Source organism: Apteryx mantelli, chromosome 2 (genome assembly GCF_036417845.1).
Source record: "Apteryx mantelli isolate bAptMan1 chromosome 2, bAptMan1.hap1, whole genome shotgun sequence".
Lineage (NCBI taxonomy): Eukaryota > Metazoa > Chordata > Aves > Apterygiformes > Apterygidae > Apteryx > Apteryx mantelli.
Window position 1 is genome coordinate 101,060,129 of NC_089979.1, and position 14,803 is coordinate 101,074,931.

Sequence of the window (14,803 nt, forward strand, 5' to 3'; positions counted from 1 at the left end):
GGAGACTTTTATTAAATTACTGTAACGTAAACCTGTAGGGTACTGCATCTTTGTGTAATTAAAATGCCTGTCAAAATTTTGATTAGCCTATTCACATTTAACATGTGAATTTGTTTGTACGCAGTGGTTTTTCTAGTGCTATGTAACCTTGTTATTTGACATGTTTGTGGTTCTGTGTAGTGTTGAAGGTTATGCACTAATTTCTTCAAACTGCATGTGGTCAGACCATAATTTTAATTATTTTCAGCACATAGTACATTAACACTACTGGAAGTGAATAGTGAAAGACAAGTACAGAAAAATGAAGTGCAAAGAAGTGACTTATCTCTGTGTTTGCATATCTTCTGATTTGGCAGAATTAATGCTGGCAGTGCTTTGCTGTAGCTTGAAGTATATGCTTATTCCTTAATTATCTCAGTTACTGAATATGCTCATTGCATAATCTGGGGAAGCAGTAATTGAGTCCATTACTGTAGATAAACAATTGCCAATTTATAGTACTTCAAATAAAATCATCTTGACTGTAAACAGATGTTACAGATTCTAAAATATTGATGCTATCTTACTTTTACCATGATGAAATCTAAAGTGATTTTCTTAATGTGCACTCTGCCAATGCTCTTTGAAAATGCCAATGTTTTCTTTTTATTTCTTTGACAGTCTACTCCTATCAGATTAAAATATTTTTTCCTTTTCACATGTGCCTTAATTTTTTGTTGAGCTATTTATCTTTTTTGTTTGTTTGTTTAATATTGGCATTAGCTAATGTCAAGAAGCTAGTCCTTTTTAATAACTTAAGAAGATTGCCTTTTGATTAAATCAGAGCAGTAAAGGATATAACTTTAGTTGATGAAGCAATGATAGTTTTGTAGATGTGTAGGCAGTTTTCAGTTTCCTACTTAAAAAAGATGCAATAGGTTCATCTTATTTGAGGAATGTTTCCATAAATCCCAATGTAGTATTAAAACAAAAAGCCAAACTTGGTAGGAGCTTAATGTTAATAGCAGAAAGTAGATTGAACAGCACAGTGAGATGTAGGAGTTGTCCTGCAGATGACAATACATAGTAATTTTTAGGTTTAATTCCTTATATTTTGCCAGTCTATTAATCCACCAAATCCAGAAGCAGTGGTCAATATGGAGTTTCTATAAAGCATTAATTGGTTGTGTAAAACTGTACTATGGGTTGGAAAGATGGAATTCTGCTGCATCTGAAAAAAATCTATATTAAAAAAAACAGGCTTGGTTGCTTTCTTCCCCCCCTTTATTGGTAATTATGAATTATCTGGTCCTATAAAACATGCAGGTACAAGACCGAATCCTACATCGGTGGGCTTGCAGTATGCTTGTCTGAATGATCTCTCTTGTGGTGGAGCAAGGCTTGATCTAATTCCTCCTGGAAGTGGGGAAAAACTCTTCATTGACCACAGTGAGAGCTAGAACTTCTCCAGAAACAGAAGTAACTTTGGTTACTCAAGGAGAATTATGCGACTGTGAGGTTGGAATTGGGGCCTCTAATGTCTTGTGTGAGTGATGTTGCAACCCATATGAAAGAGTTTCTCTCTTGGGACTGCCCCCTTGTCAGCTTGTGTGTTCTCATATTGCGACATATGCTATACAGCAGTGATTGACTGGATTTCAAAATATATATTAATTAAGTGGAAGTCAGTCTCCCTCCTTCTCTCCCTCCTTCCCTGTTGCGAAAGGAGTGATGCACTTCACTCATAAGAGGGAAGCAGCACTACGTTTATTGCAGTAAGACAGCAACTTTGTTAAGTTCAATCATAAATCAGAACGATTTAATGAGGTTCGATTGGCAAGGTTCACTCAGTTATTTACTGCATGAAGGACAGGGTCAGATGCGTGTGCAACGGAGACCTTCCCATTGAGTCACGAGGTTCAGACTGGACCCCCTTGCTTTCCAAACTCCTCTGGAGAGGAGCCTAGGTGTGGCTGGATCCAGTCCCAGTCCCAGACTTGGTCAATGGTTTATGTCTAAGGGATTATGTGCGCAATTAATCAGAGATATAACTCAGCAAAGTTTCGTGAAGTTCGCAAAAGTTCAGCATGCTATTAATCGTTTACCGAGGATCTGTCGTGGGTAAGGAATCTCTCAACCTCGAGGAGTAACCTTGAGAGGCGTCCCTGCTCAAGGGGACGTTCTGCAGTGCAGCCCGCTGCCATGCAGGAGAGCTCAAGGGGCTCTGGGCTGCCCCCTATTTATGGGGGGGAGATGATTGACTCATAGTCATATTTGCATACTAGACGGGCCTTAGTTGGCGTATGCTCAATTAGCCCCTACATACGTGCTGTTTACAGGGAGGTCAGGTTGAGGGGGAGAGAGCACATCAGTGGGGGGAAAGGAGCACACCGTCACATTCCCCCCCCCCCCCCCCCCAAAAAAAAAATAAAAAGCGCTCTAGAGGCCTATCCTGCTAATGCTAAAGTTTTGCTGTTGAGTATTGTGAGAGTGGGTACATGCCTCCTGTTATGCAGAATTATTCTCCCAGTCTCAAGGGGCGATTTCATATCTTATGCCTGCAAAATGAAATTGATCTCACAAATACATAGCCCAGAAGTGCTCATTTAATCTTGGAAGTAGTCCCACTGAATGTAATGAGCCCTTAGATAGTAGATTCTTTGGGACTTTTATTTTCCTTTGTGCCTTATTCAGTGATAAGCACAATATCCATTAGCTTTTATATTTAACATCTACTGTTACTTACAGCAAAATGCATTTAGGTTTTGGCTTAGAAGTGATATTTCAAACACATAAGCATAAAAAGTATGTGGCAAAAGACAACAGTTAAAATAGAATTATTCTGAAATTAAGATATTTGAAGAATCTGAGTTGGCTTTGTGAAATTTTGAATACTACCTTTTTGAATGCTGCTGCAGGGATTGTAAGATTGGGTCTTAGTTGGAAAGAGTCTTACAGCTACTAGAATTTTTGAGAGAGGAAGGTTTGTAGACCTCGGATAGTAAACACTCCAATCTGCTGATAAACGCTGATAGTTAAAGTAACCCTGGCTTCTACATTGCTGAGAATAAATGCAGAAAAATACAGATTAGCTCCAATGCTGACAGCCGAAGGTATCCGACAGTGTTACCCAATGAGGTGCTCTGACATCTATTCAAGTCAATAGCATGCTTCCAATTGACTTCACCAACTTTGGATGAGCTTTTCTTCCTTAGCTGTCCCTTCATTTCTGCATGTTTCCCAAATCATATTCCTAAAATAAGCTTCCTGCAGGCTGGATTTGATCTGCAGAATTGATGTGGTCTAATTATATATTTATTAATAAGCTATATTTAAAGAGCAATCTCATTTTAGATAATTGAGACATCAGTTTTTCTTCCCAGACAGTTTCAATTTTTGGTTTTAGGGCGGAGGAAAAATTCAACCTTGCTAGAAGAGTTTATAAGCTTTCTAAATACAATGATTTAGTTAGAACAGCATTTCTACTCTGGTTTTGTAAAGCCACATCCCACACTGACCCGAGCTCAGTATGAGGCCTACAGTGCTTGACCATATTCCTTTAGCAGCATGCTTTGGAAGAGTTCATGGGAAATTGTGCATGCTTTTTTAGGTATTTTTTCTGAAGGTTACTGTGCTAGCATCTTACTGTTTGATTATTTTCTCTTTTAGAAAAAAGAGAGGAGTAGGAAATAGGAGGAAGAGACAGCAGAAATAAATAGAAATGTAGGCAATAAAACCAAACTAGTCTATCATGCTATGAGAAAATTAGGTGAGATGAGTTGACTTGCCTATTTGTTTTCACTTTAGAACTGTTTGGAAGGCACATTATCTACTGCATTGGTTTTCATGTTAAAAAATTGTACTCTGGCTCAGCAGTGCTGTCAAGAAGTACAGTATGTCCCACCTCGTTAAGATCTTGTCCATCTGGCTAGAACAGCAGGAAACCTAGTCTTCAAATAGAAAAATAATCAGTTTTGTACATTTCCTTTCTTCAGCTCTGTATCTGTATTCATCTAAAAATTCAATGAAATTTTCAGGCAAGTGCTTCAGGAGCAACAATCCTAATACAAGTGCCATTCAGAACATCAATGCCTATTGTTTGGCATGTAGCAAGGTGACCAACTATGAGAAATGAGAGTCCAAACAAATAATATTTTGGATATGTTAGGGGAAAAAAACCCCTGCTTATTAAATAGAAATACAAACTGTGGTTGATTGACAGCATAATTGGAAGAAATATTAGAAAGGGAGGACTTTCCTCCTCTTTTTGAATATGTGAACAGGATTGCATCACTGTTTGGGCACAGAAGTGCGTCACTTCATGCCTAAAAGTATGTTTTATATGGAAAGCAATAACTGAGCCATATAAAAGAGAAGTGACTTGGAGCTTATTTGATTCACTACAGTACTATTCAGATTAAGGGTCTGTTCCACCATAACAAAAGTATATATTGCCAGTTGTGTAGACACCAACAAACTACAGATGTGTCTTTCCTGTTGGAACTAAGAGAAAAACAACTCCAAAAGCCAGAAGGGGGGGGGGGGGGGGAAAGCACAGCAAAACTGCCAAAACATTGCCTATGTTTTCAGGTAATTGCTTTCATCACCATTCAGCTTCTGGGAATTGTAGCACTCTTCAGGTTAAAGTCATTCTCTTCATGGGATGCATATCAATTCAGTGTCCTTATTCTTTACAGCGGCCACTCGGAGGTCCTGCAAGAAATTGATTTTAAACCTGTATTGTCTTTCTGAAAAATACTCCCCAAGACTGAATGAGGGGTTCTGATTAAACCTTTTTCTTTCAGAGACCTCAGATCTTACTGATACAGTTCTACTAGTTGGAGTTGCAACACCGAATGAATAAAGCAGTGTGACTTTATAAGCTCACTACTTTGCAAAGACAGAGTGTGGCTATTGGTGGAAGGTGGTTGCACACAAGGCTAAAGTCCCACATCAAAGGCTGGATAGAAATCAAATTGTATTTTGCAACTGAGGTAATACCAGAGGATGTGTAATGGTGTGCTAATGAATATTGTTTGCAATATAAAAGAAACAGTTTTTAAAAAGTAAATATAGAGTCAGAAAAGAGCAAATAGGCTAGAATAATTTGTATTTATTCTCTGCCTCCTAAAAATATTTACATCTTTAGTTCTATTGTAGACATAAAAGGTAAGAGAATTCAGTGTGTAACAAAAGAAATGAGCATGCAAATCAATTTCTGACAACAGACATCAGTTAACAATTTGCCATTAGGTGATGTTTAACAATCTGAGAGTAATGAAAGCAGTTTTCAGAGAGAATAATTTACTGTGTTCTGGACTATGTTGTTATACACTGAAAGAATAACTATGCAGAGCATAGTCTTTCGGATAGAGAGATTTAACACCTTGCAAGGCATGAGTGTATCTTTGAAGAAGTCACTTCACTGAGCATTTTCTTTATGCAAAGAAGGATATTTCAAATAATAAAGCAAGTTTTACTGTTAAAACTGCTAAACAGTGATATGCTGTAGTGAAAATTGAGAAGTATGTAACTAAATATGAGTATGGTTTAATAATGAAGTACAGGAATAGGAAGTAAGACCTTGGATTTTCTTTGAAATTTTGTCACTGACTTTCTTTGCAACCTTGGGCAAGACCTCAGTTTGCTTCCCATAAAGACAGGGGTAACTTTACTTGCATTACAGGGTCCTGTTTGGTTAGTATTCAGTGGCATCTGCTACTCTAAGTTCTGCCATTGGTCTAACGAGAGTGGGACTGAGACAGTTGTGTCAGCAAGAGCTTTGAGAACATTAAGTAAAAAATATCGTGGATGTATAACAAGTTTATTTATCTCAGATTTGCACTAACCTAAGTGCCAGTGTTTCCAATATTTAATAACAAGTCCAGCGTATATTCAGATAATTAGATAAAGAGCAAGACATTGTTTAGATGCAAAGATGCAATTTAAAACATGTTTGAGAACAATGATACTGTGTTTACTCTTGACTCTAATGGAAGTGATTGGCCAAGACCCTGTGGAAATGCCAAGGAGTTAGTTCAGGGCACCTGGAATGCAAACAGCTTACGACCCCGAGAAGGTAATATACCTTTTGTGCCCACTGCCACCCACTGCATCTTCCTGTTGACCTCATCAGACTGATGAGTTCACACAAAGGTTGTCACACTTGAGGCACCTGACCTCAGAATAGTTCAATAAGGAAACTTTACATTCCTACACTCTCTGACATTCCTCTGTGAGCTCTGTTGGTAGTAGGCTTCAAGATCCCATGGGGACTTGTGGTATTTGGGCATTGTATTAAGCACATTATCTAAGCTCTCTGGAAATACTTCCTTATTCAGCTCTTTGCTCATGCACATCTGCTCGCTCAGAGTGGAAAGCTCATAGACTTTTCCCTTTTACATTATGGGAAAACATCTCAGAAATGGCACTCTGGAGAGTTAAACCCTTTTTACAAAAGACTTGAGAAAAAAGATATGAAAATAGATTCATTTAAAATTAAATACATTAATTTACTTTAATGCTGCTGTGCTGGTTCTAGACTATAAACTTGAGCTTTTTCTCATCTTCTCAGAAGTGCATAGCTCTTTGCTTGCACAGTTTCTTTGCTTGTAACACTTGATGAAACAATCTTTCTTCACTGTCCACCTGTGCTAGGATCTCTGAGTATATATCAAAAAAATAGCATAGCTTATTTTTAATTTAACATGTTTGTATGAAGGTGGGCGAGAGTGAGGGAGGCTTGCTGTGGCTGTATTGTGTAATACAGATGAAAATATAGTGTGTTTTTGTTTTTGTTTTCTTCCCCTGGATCCACAAGATTACTATCCAGGTAGAATTATTTGCACTGCATAAAGGAAGGGTTAAAAAATGCAGGCAAACCACAAGGTGGGAAGGAGAAGTAGATCAACAGTTTAAGCAGATTTTCTTCATTTTGTCCATTCCAAGCAGTGCTGCTTTGGCTGTGGCAGCTGCTGTAGCTCTAAGGCTGAAACAGCGGCTGCAGACCATTACTTTGAGGTGCTGGACTTTTTCTTTAATCCCTGTATGTTGGCCTCATGCTTAGCCATGGTGTACTCAGCTCTGGTGCAGGATTTAGGAATTGGACAGTAAGCATTAAAACAGGGAGTGATTTTTATCCCCCTTGTCCAAAATCAGTGCATCCCTGGGAGGAAGACAGTGAGTCTACTAATATCAAAGGTCCTAGCAACACAGCAAGACAAAAGAAATCTTATCAGAATCCCCTTATTACTCAGATGTATGGTGGATAAAAGATTTTATACTTGCATATGTTTGAGACTGTGGGGTAGAAGGACTTAAGAATAAGAACAGAACTGTATGAATGTTAGACTATTTCATAATATCTGAAAATTGTTAATGAAGTCTGAGTGTTGGTTTATTTTATGGTTTTACAGAAAAGCCTCTTTATGTTTTAGATAAATTATTTGACCCCCCCCCCCCACACACACACATGTTGTCCACTGGTTCCAGAAATCAAAACCCCATGGAGAGTACATGGATTCCTGTGGTCTGGACCAGATCATAAGGGCAGCACTGAATTAAGAAATGGAGGCAATAGTTGCCTTTTGCTTTTGTCAGCAGCCTGCATGTCTACAAAGCTCACCTGCAGCAATTAAGTATTGCCAGTACATTGCTATTAAACACATATTTAAGTGGACAGCTAGCTGAAATTGATCCACCTAGAATTATTGCCATTTGGAGCTCTGCAGATTATAGAAGAGGAATGATCACCTTTATATTGAAAAGAGAAACTAAACAAAACTTTGGCTGGAAGCTGAGGAGGTGCTGCTATGTATTTGTTCTGGCCCTGGTAATCTTTCCCCAGGCATCCGCTTCTGGGACTGTCAGAGACAGGATACTAAACTACGTGGACTTTTGGTCTGACCCAAACTAGCCATTTGTGCAGGCATAACTCATTTCAAATGCCATGTGGTAAATGGCAAATATAATTAAATCATTAAATTGTAGTGGGTGTTGACCCTTTTAAAACCTTAATTGAGCAATAAAAGTGGAATCTAGATTATGGGTGGAGTCCTTTGGAAATAATATCTGGGAATGCTAATCAATGCACACTTTACTGTAGGAATATGAGACTAATGGGAAAAACCTATGAAATGCTTATTAAAGGCTTGCTCCAACTGAAAAGTGACTGGTGAGTAATGCATTTTTACCATGTTAATGTACTTTCCTTATCTGTCAGTAATTTCTTATGATGCTTGTAACTTAAATGTTCCTACTTCTGCTTGTGCTTCACAAGCCATATATAAAAGAAATAGTATTTTTCCAACACAACTGTTAATATATTAAGTTCCAGTCACTGCCTCCACTAGAAACCTGTGGAAGACAAATAGATTATTCACTTGTCACTGAAGACATAATTTAATGATTCAGCTTATCACTACACTAATGAATTCAGCGTTTTTGTGTCAGTTAATCTATGATGTGTGGAAAAGAGAAGACAGTAGCTTTACGTTGCAGACCTATCAGTGGGAAGCCCACTTCTGTCCTTTGCTTTTCTGTATTGGATAAGTAAGCCTATTTATTGTAGAAGCCACTAAGGTACAAAGCTGAAGCCCCTGAGTGCCACTTTTACAGTCCCTTTGAGAAGATACCTTCACTTTCAGGCAACTGGTTTCTAAATGGCCTCTGGCACCCCCACAAAGCTGCCTTGTTTCACATTTGGTGAAAACCTGGATATTGCTGACCCACTGTGTTAACAGTAATGGGTAAATAGTGAAGGATAGATGGAAGCATCTGGGTGAGAAATCTGTGACAGGCTGTTATGTCAAAATATTTAGTATCTGCTTCTGCTTTAATCACTCTTACTGTTTTTAAGTCAGTGACAAAAACATCCTGCTGGGATAGGAACACTGGGATCCCATCTGCAGGAAGAACAAATGTTAGACAGGCCTTGCTATTATGTAGACCCAATAGTATATCAAGCAAACATATTTGCTAGTTTTACTGTTGTTTTTAAGACTGCTTGAGAAAAGTTGCTTTAACCAGGCTTATAAACTTTCTAATGGCTACATAAAATTATACCTCATCTTTGTTTATCCATAGTGTAAAGCTACTCTGATAAAAATAAGAGAGACTTCATTTTTAGAGGTTTATTATACCTTTATGTTGCTGTAAGGCCATCTGTGTTTTTCTTGGAAGAAAACTCATTCATATTTCTTCCAGGATAGAACCAGTCAGTTTCACTTTGTAAAGGCTAGGACTGTTTGTGATAAATCCTCAGTCCTTTAGGTCACGTGTATATTTGAATAAGGTTTAATAGTTATTTTTCTTTTGTGGTTTAAAAATCCACAATTTGTAGTTGTGGATATTCTTGCTGCATGAAACTTTTGCTAATATATTGAAACATGTTGCTGTGCCAGAAATATCCTATCAATACAGCACTTCTTTTTTTCTTGTAACATAAACTTAGAAATAAGTATCAAAACAAATTATGACATATAGAGTAACAACAGGTTATGGAAGAATGATGAATGTGCTCCGGGTTTAATGTAGATCTTCAGGAAATGGAAGCACTTTTATATCTGCCAATCCCTTTTAAAAAAACTGTTAAACTTTTTGAAAACTGGTGTTTACATTCTTTGAAATCTTTATATTTAGAAGCAACCTTGTTCTTTGAAAAACTTGGTTTAAGCTGCCAAACATACTAACATCCTCTGATGTTGTTCTAAAGCTTGCTTTCAATAAGAGAATTAAGAGAAGGAAAAATTAAGGACTGGAAGTTGAGGAACTAACTCCTGTTGAGGAAGCTAATGCTTTGAAAATGTGGCCTCGGGTGGCTTGCTGCAGTAGGTCAAATAGGAAATGCATAATATCAATCAGGATGGATTTTAGAAATATTGAAAAGAAAGTGCAAGAGTTGCCAAAAACGTTCTTTTACCCAAGGCTTTCCTTAATGATTCAGAGTCTCCTGCAACTCCTGACTCTTCTGTGATACAATATACAGCTTAGGTGGCAGTAGCACAGTGTGATTGCTATTTTGTTTGCACTTGGTACCATATGAGTCAATACTTATTAGATTCTCAAACTAATTGGGTAGCATGATATCCATAGGGTTAGGCTTATGAGTCATTTCCCAGTCCAATTTGGGCTGTGCAGTGTCACTGCTTTTCTGTCCTTAAGTTCCTCCCCAGAGGTAGGACAGTGCCATAGTTCCAGTCCAAGACTGGGAAGAGGAGTGGGGTGAAGGAGACCTGTCCTCCCTCTTTCTTTTCCCCAGCAAAGGATCAAAGGAGAGGGGTTGTGCACACATGGGTTCAGAGAGCATCTATGGAAAGTGAGTGTGCAGGGGTCCTCATTCCCTGAGAAGTGAGAAGGGGTGTCCCTCCCAGAAACCGTGTGCTCTTACCCTTTGCTCTGGGTTACCGGCTCAGGTCCCAGCCATTCCTTCCTACCACCATTAGAGGTGAGGTGACGGGGAGCTGGGGCTCATGAACATCAGACTGGGTGGGGATCAGAGGCACAAGAAAGACAAGTTCTCGTGGCTATTGCTTGCTTGCTTGCTTTTCCTTTGTCCAAAAGGGAATTATTGTCGAGCAAAAATTCAGTCAGTGCTGCTGCAGCTCTTTTGGAGCAAATCAGTGCTACAGATGAAGAGTATAGAGATCACATGCTCCTGTTCACTTGGTTTGGATCACTGAGCAAATGAGCTTCTTACCCATTCTTGATTCATTGCAATGTCACTGGAGCAAATGGAGGACATACAACACTTTGTTCTTGCTCAGGCTGAAGGAAAGCAGCATTAATAATAATAATAATAATAAAAAAATAGTTGCATTTGATAGAAATTTTGGCTTCTGGGGTAAAAGTCGTGTATGACTACCTCTCAGAAGACACTCCAGGAAAAGTAGTGAAAGGAGATATCTTTTGGCAAATTGCTTTTTTGGGATTACTGAGAGCAGCAAGTTGAGAAACAGAAGAGATGAAGCTATGTGGGATCCCAGCTGACCATAAGAAATCAAATTGTGCTCTTTAGAAGAAAACCGATTGCCAGATTTATTAAGCTTTAATCTTATTTGCAGTTAGTAGCCCCAAAGAGAATGTGTTGCTGGAGACCTTGCAAGAACAGGTATTGCAGACAGCTTGTGGAACAAAGACAATGTGATGGAAACAATGCAAAAACAGTTCAACATTTGCTATAATAAAGTTAGCTTATGACTTTCTTTGTAACAAATTCAACAATAAATGCCAATTTCTTCATTGGCAATTACCTCTAGTGGGGCAAACACATCCCCAAAGTTGATGTGAAGAGAGTATTTATATATATATATATATATATATTTTTTTTTCTTTTTCTAGAGTGGATTGTATCTGGCATGTAAATATACATTTTATTTCTACAGTTTTCTTTTAAAAACACCATGCTGAATGAGTGTAAAATGCAAGTGCTACTTGTTTGCATTCGTTTCAAATTGGATGCTTTTTCAGATTCTCATGCAGTGAACTGCAGAATGCTGACATGGTGACCTGCTTCAACTAGGGAAGATTTCTATCCCAGTTCTGTGAGAATTCTTTGGCAAGGCTGCTCATAGTTGTCCTCATGACATAAGCCAAGCTACTCACATGAATTACAATTACACATACCTTATCTGTGGGATCAGGATGGTCCCAAGATCTGGCTCCAGGTACCTCCATGTGCCTTGCAGGTAACCTGAGTCTGAGTTTCTCATCTGCTCTGAATTTGACAGCTCTGGGATTTTTCTAGGAAAGATCTTTTTTTTTTTTTTTTTTTTTTTTTTTTGTCTTGTTCAGTTGACCTTTCTGCTTTTGCATGTGGGCCAGACACATGATAAAGGCCTACCCAGGTAACTGTGCCCTTCAGTGCCTGTTATAGTACCAATTACACTGGGGGTTGCCTTCTGCAGTGTACTACTGTTTGCCCTAGATCTGGTCTCTTAGGGTGGCCTGTGCATATTAGTAGAGTAGAGGAGTGACATAGTTTGGCCTTAAGATGACTTGACAAACATTAACCAGTGTTTGAAATTCCCCTGACACACACACGCAGTGTTGTGCATATATAATTTCTTGAGAGAGTACCATGAAATCAGAAGGGTGGCACTGACAATTACAAACCATTAAAAAGATTTACAAATTCTATTTGCTCTCATGACTTGAAGATGTACATATTTTAAAATAAAGAAATAACACTACAGAGTTGATTCACTAGTGCTCTGCAATCCATTAAACCTGAATCTCAATATACTTCTCTTAATACAACTGCCATAAACTTAGTCCTTAAATTTTACATTTTTGAATGTACACTTACTCCAAAGATGTATCTCTTTATCTGTGTGATTTAGTGAATTCATGTCACTTCTTAAAGTGTCTTTGACTGTGTCTAGAGGTCTCACATTGACTTTTTTTTTCATGAAATTGATAACTTTTTTGCTAAGTGAGTTTCCTAGACTTAGTTGCAGTGCAACAGAATAGATAATTGAGCTGACATAAAGACATTCCACCAGAGGGATTTGGGACACACTCTACAGCATCATCAGTCATAAAGGAACAAGTGTTAAGCTGCTTTCATATGGTAAAGTGCTTGCACATGATAAATCATCCTTGCTATAATGGCTAGCATAAATTGAAAAAACAGAGTTTTGACATAGAAAAGCCTGATACTCATTAAATTATCTGGCTGTGTATAAACACGCATGTATTAATTCCTGAGCCTGTAAATGCTAAATGTAGGCTAGCTCTATAGCTCTTGAAGTGGTGTGCATCACCTCATGTAGGGAAGCTGACTGTACAAATACAGGGTTCCTAATAAATGTATCAGCTGAGCAATCCAGCAAAGCTCAAATATGTTCTTTAAGCAAACAGGGTATCCAGTTCAATTCATTGGAGGTGAGCTATGTGTGAGTGCTATGCTGGACCAGGACCTAAATGAAGAATGCCTCTTTGTTCTGCTACTTATGCATTGGCTACCTTGGTATTTTTACACATAGGTTTACTCTGTGAGCTGATGACAATTTTGAGCCCTTTTTCAAAATATATTATATCCTACCACAGATGTTCAAACTTTAGTCAAACCCACTTTTAGTCTAATGCTCAACCTTGCTTGGCTAGATATTTTCTCTCCTCCAGTGACTATTATCCACTTTTGACTCTCTCCAATGAGGCCATAGCCTAAGAACAGACAGCTGGAGTCTGACTGCAACAATAGTGCTACTGTCTAGTCTCTCCTACTTGAAGATGATGGGTCTGAAATATCTTAATACTTCCAAAAATAGGGAAGTACATAGTGATCAAAATATGTGTACAGCAAAATACACTGAGGAAAAGGATTCCATATGCTCTCTGCCTAGCAAACTAGACACTCATCTTCAGCAGATCTGCAGGGGCATAGAAAGATTCTGAACTCACTGGCTTCATCTCAAGAAGAAAACATTCCAAATGAATCACTGGGAAGCTTAAGTACCTTTAAAAAAGGCCTACATTTATTTTGGAGGAGGCAAGAGCAAGTAGCACCAGCATATGCAAAGCGCTGCAGGAAAAAATAAACCTTACAGCTAGAAAAAATAAAAATATTGTAAGGGTAGTGGCTGCAGTAACCATGTGGTGGGTAAAGGACTAGAACCAGCCAGTGTCTGAATAGCAGTATCGTAAAAGGGAGAAATAAATAGAAGCGTCAGTAAAATTCCTTCTGCTACAAAATTGTAGCATCAGTATGAGTTAAGCACTTGCTTAACTTTGTCTGCACACCTTCCTTTTTTCCCCCTGCATTGTTTAAATTGTATTTAGAATATAGGGTTTCTGCCAAGGAATTTATTAAATATATTTATAATGAGCACAGCATGTTTTTGTTTTATATAAACAAATGCATCTTTATGATTATACATAACTTCAAAGACTAAGATTTACTTGTCAGGAAAACCCAGTATTTTCTCCACTGAACTTCTGCTTGTTAGTTAGACTTTTTAAAGAGGGCATATAAACATTGATTTGTAAATTTTAAAAAGCTAAATTTGAGAGTATGGAAAGGTGAAACACTTCCCAGAATTCCAATGTCCAGTATATATTTGTTTTCAAAGTCATTTTCTAGCTGAATTAAATACTCTTTGTACACAAATACTATTATAGAGCACGTCTTAACATTTTGATGCTGCAGTGGGTTTCATGTCTGTGATCTGCTGTATCGTTCGGAGGCCACTGCCAACAGGAGGTACACTGCCTATTACACTGTAAGGACCCCATGCAGAGTTTACTTTCAGCCGTGGGTACTCAGATTGCCACTGGTGTGCCATGTGAGGGGTGCACAAGCTGTGCCGAAGCCATACGTGGCCCTGGAAGGTCCCTGAACGGCTGTCTCAGGCAGCACCCCTCAGAAAGCTTGGGCAGGGCTACTGAGATAAGCAGTTCTTGCGCGTTCACGTGGACCAGACCGACTCTGAAGAGTGTTTAATTGTGGGTGTAGCAGATGCCAGCGCAGCAGTGATGACACAGAAAAAGTACAAACCCTTATACAAAGCTGCAATCCCTGCTTGCAGCAACGCATTAGTAGCCTGAAGCGTTTTATATTTATATATATATATAAAAATACAGGTGTTGCATAAAGTACAGTTACAGGATGAGGAGAAGGGAGCCGCAGGCCCACAGCACTCAGGATGCCTTGACCCACACTGCTCCCGCCCTTGTGTGTGTAGTCTACCAGCAGCACCGCCGCGGGGAAGAGGCTGCGCGGGCAAAGCCCGCACTTCCCGCTCGCTGACTTGGGCGCCACAACCCCCGGCCCGGTGCGCCCTCCCCGGCCCCGGGCAGGCTCCCCGCCCCGGCGCTGCCCCCCGGC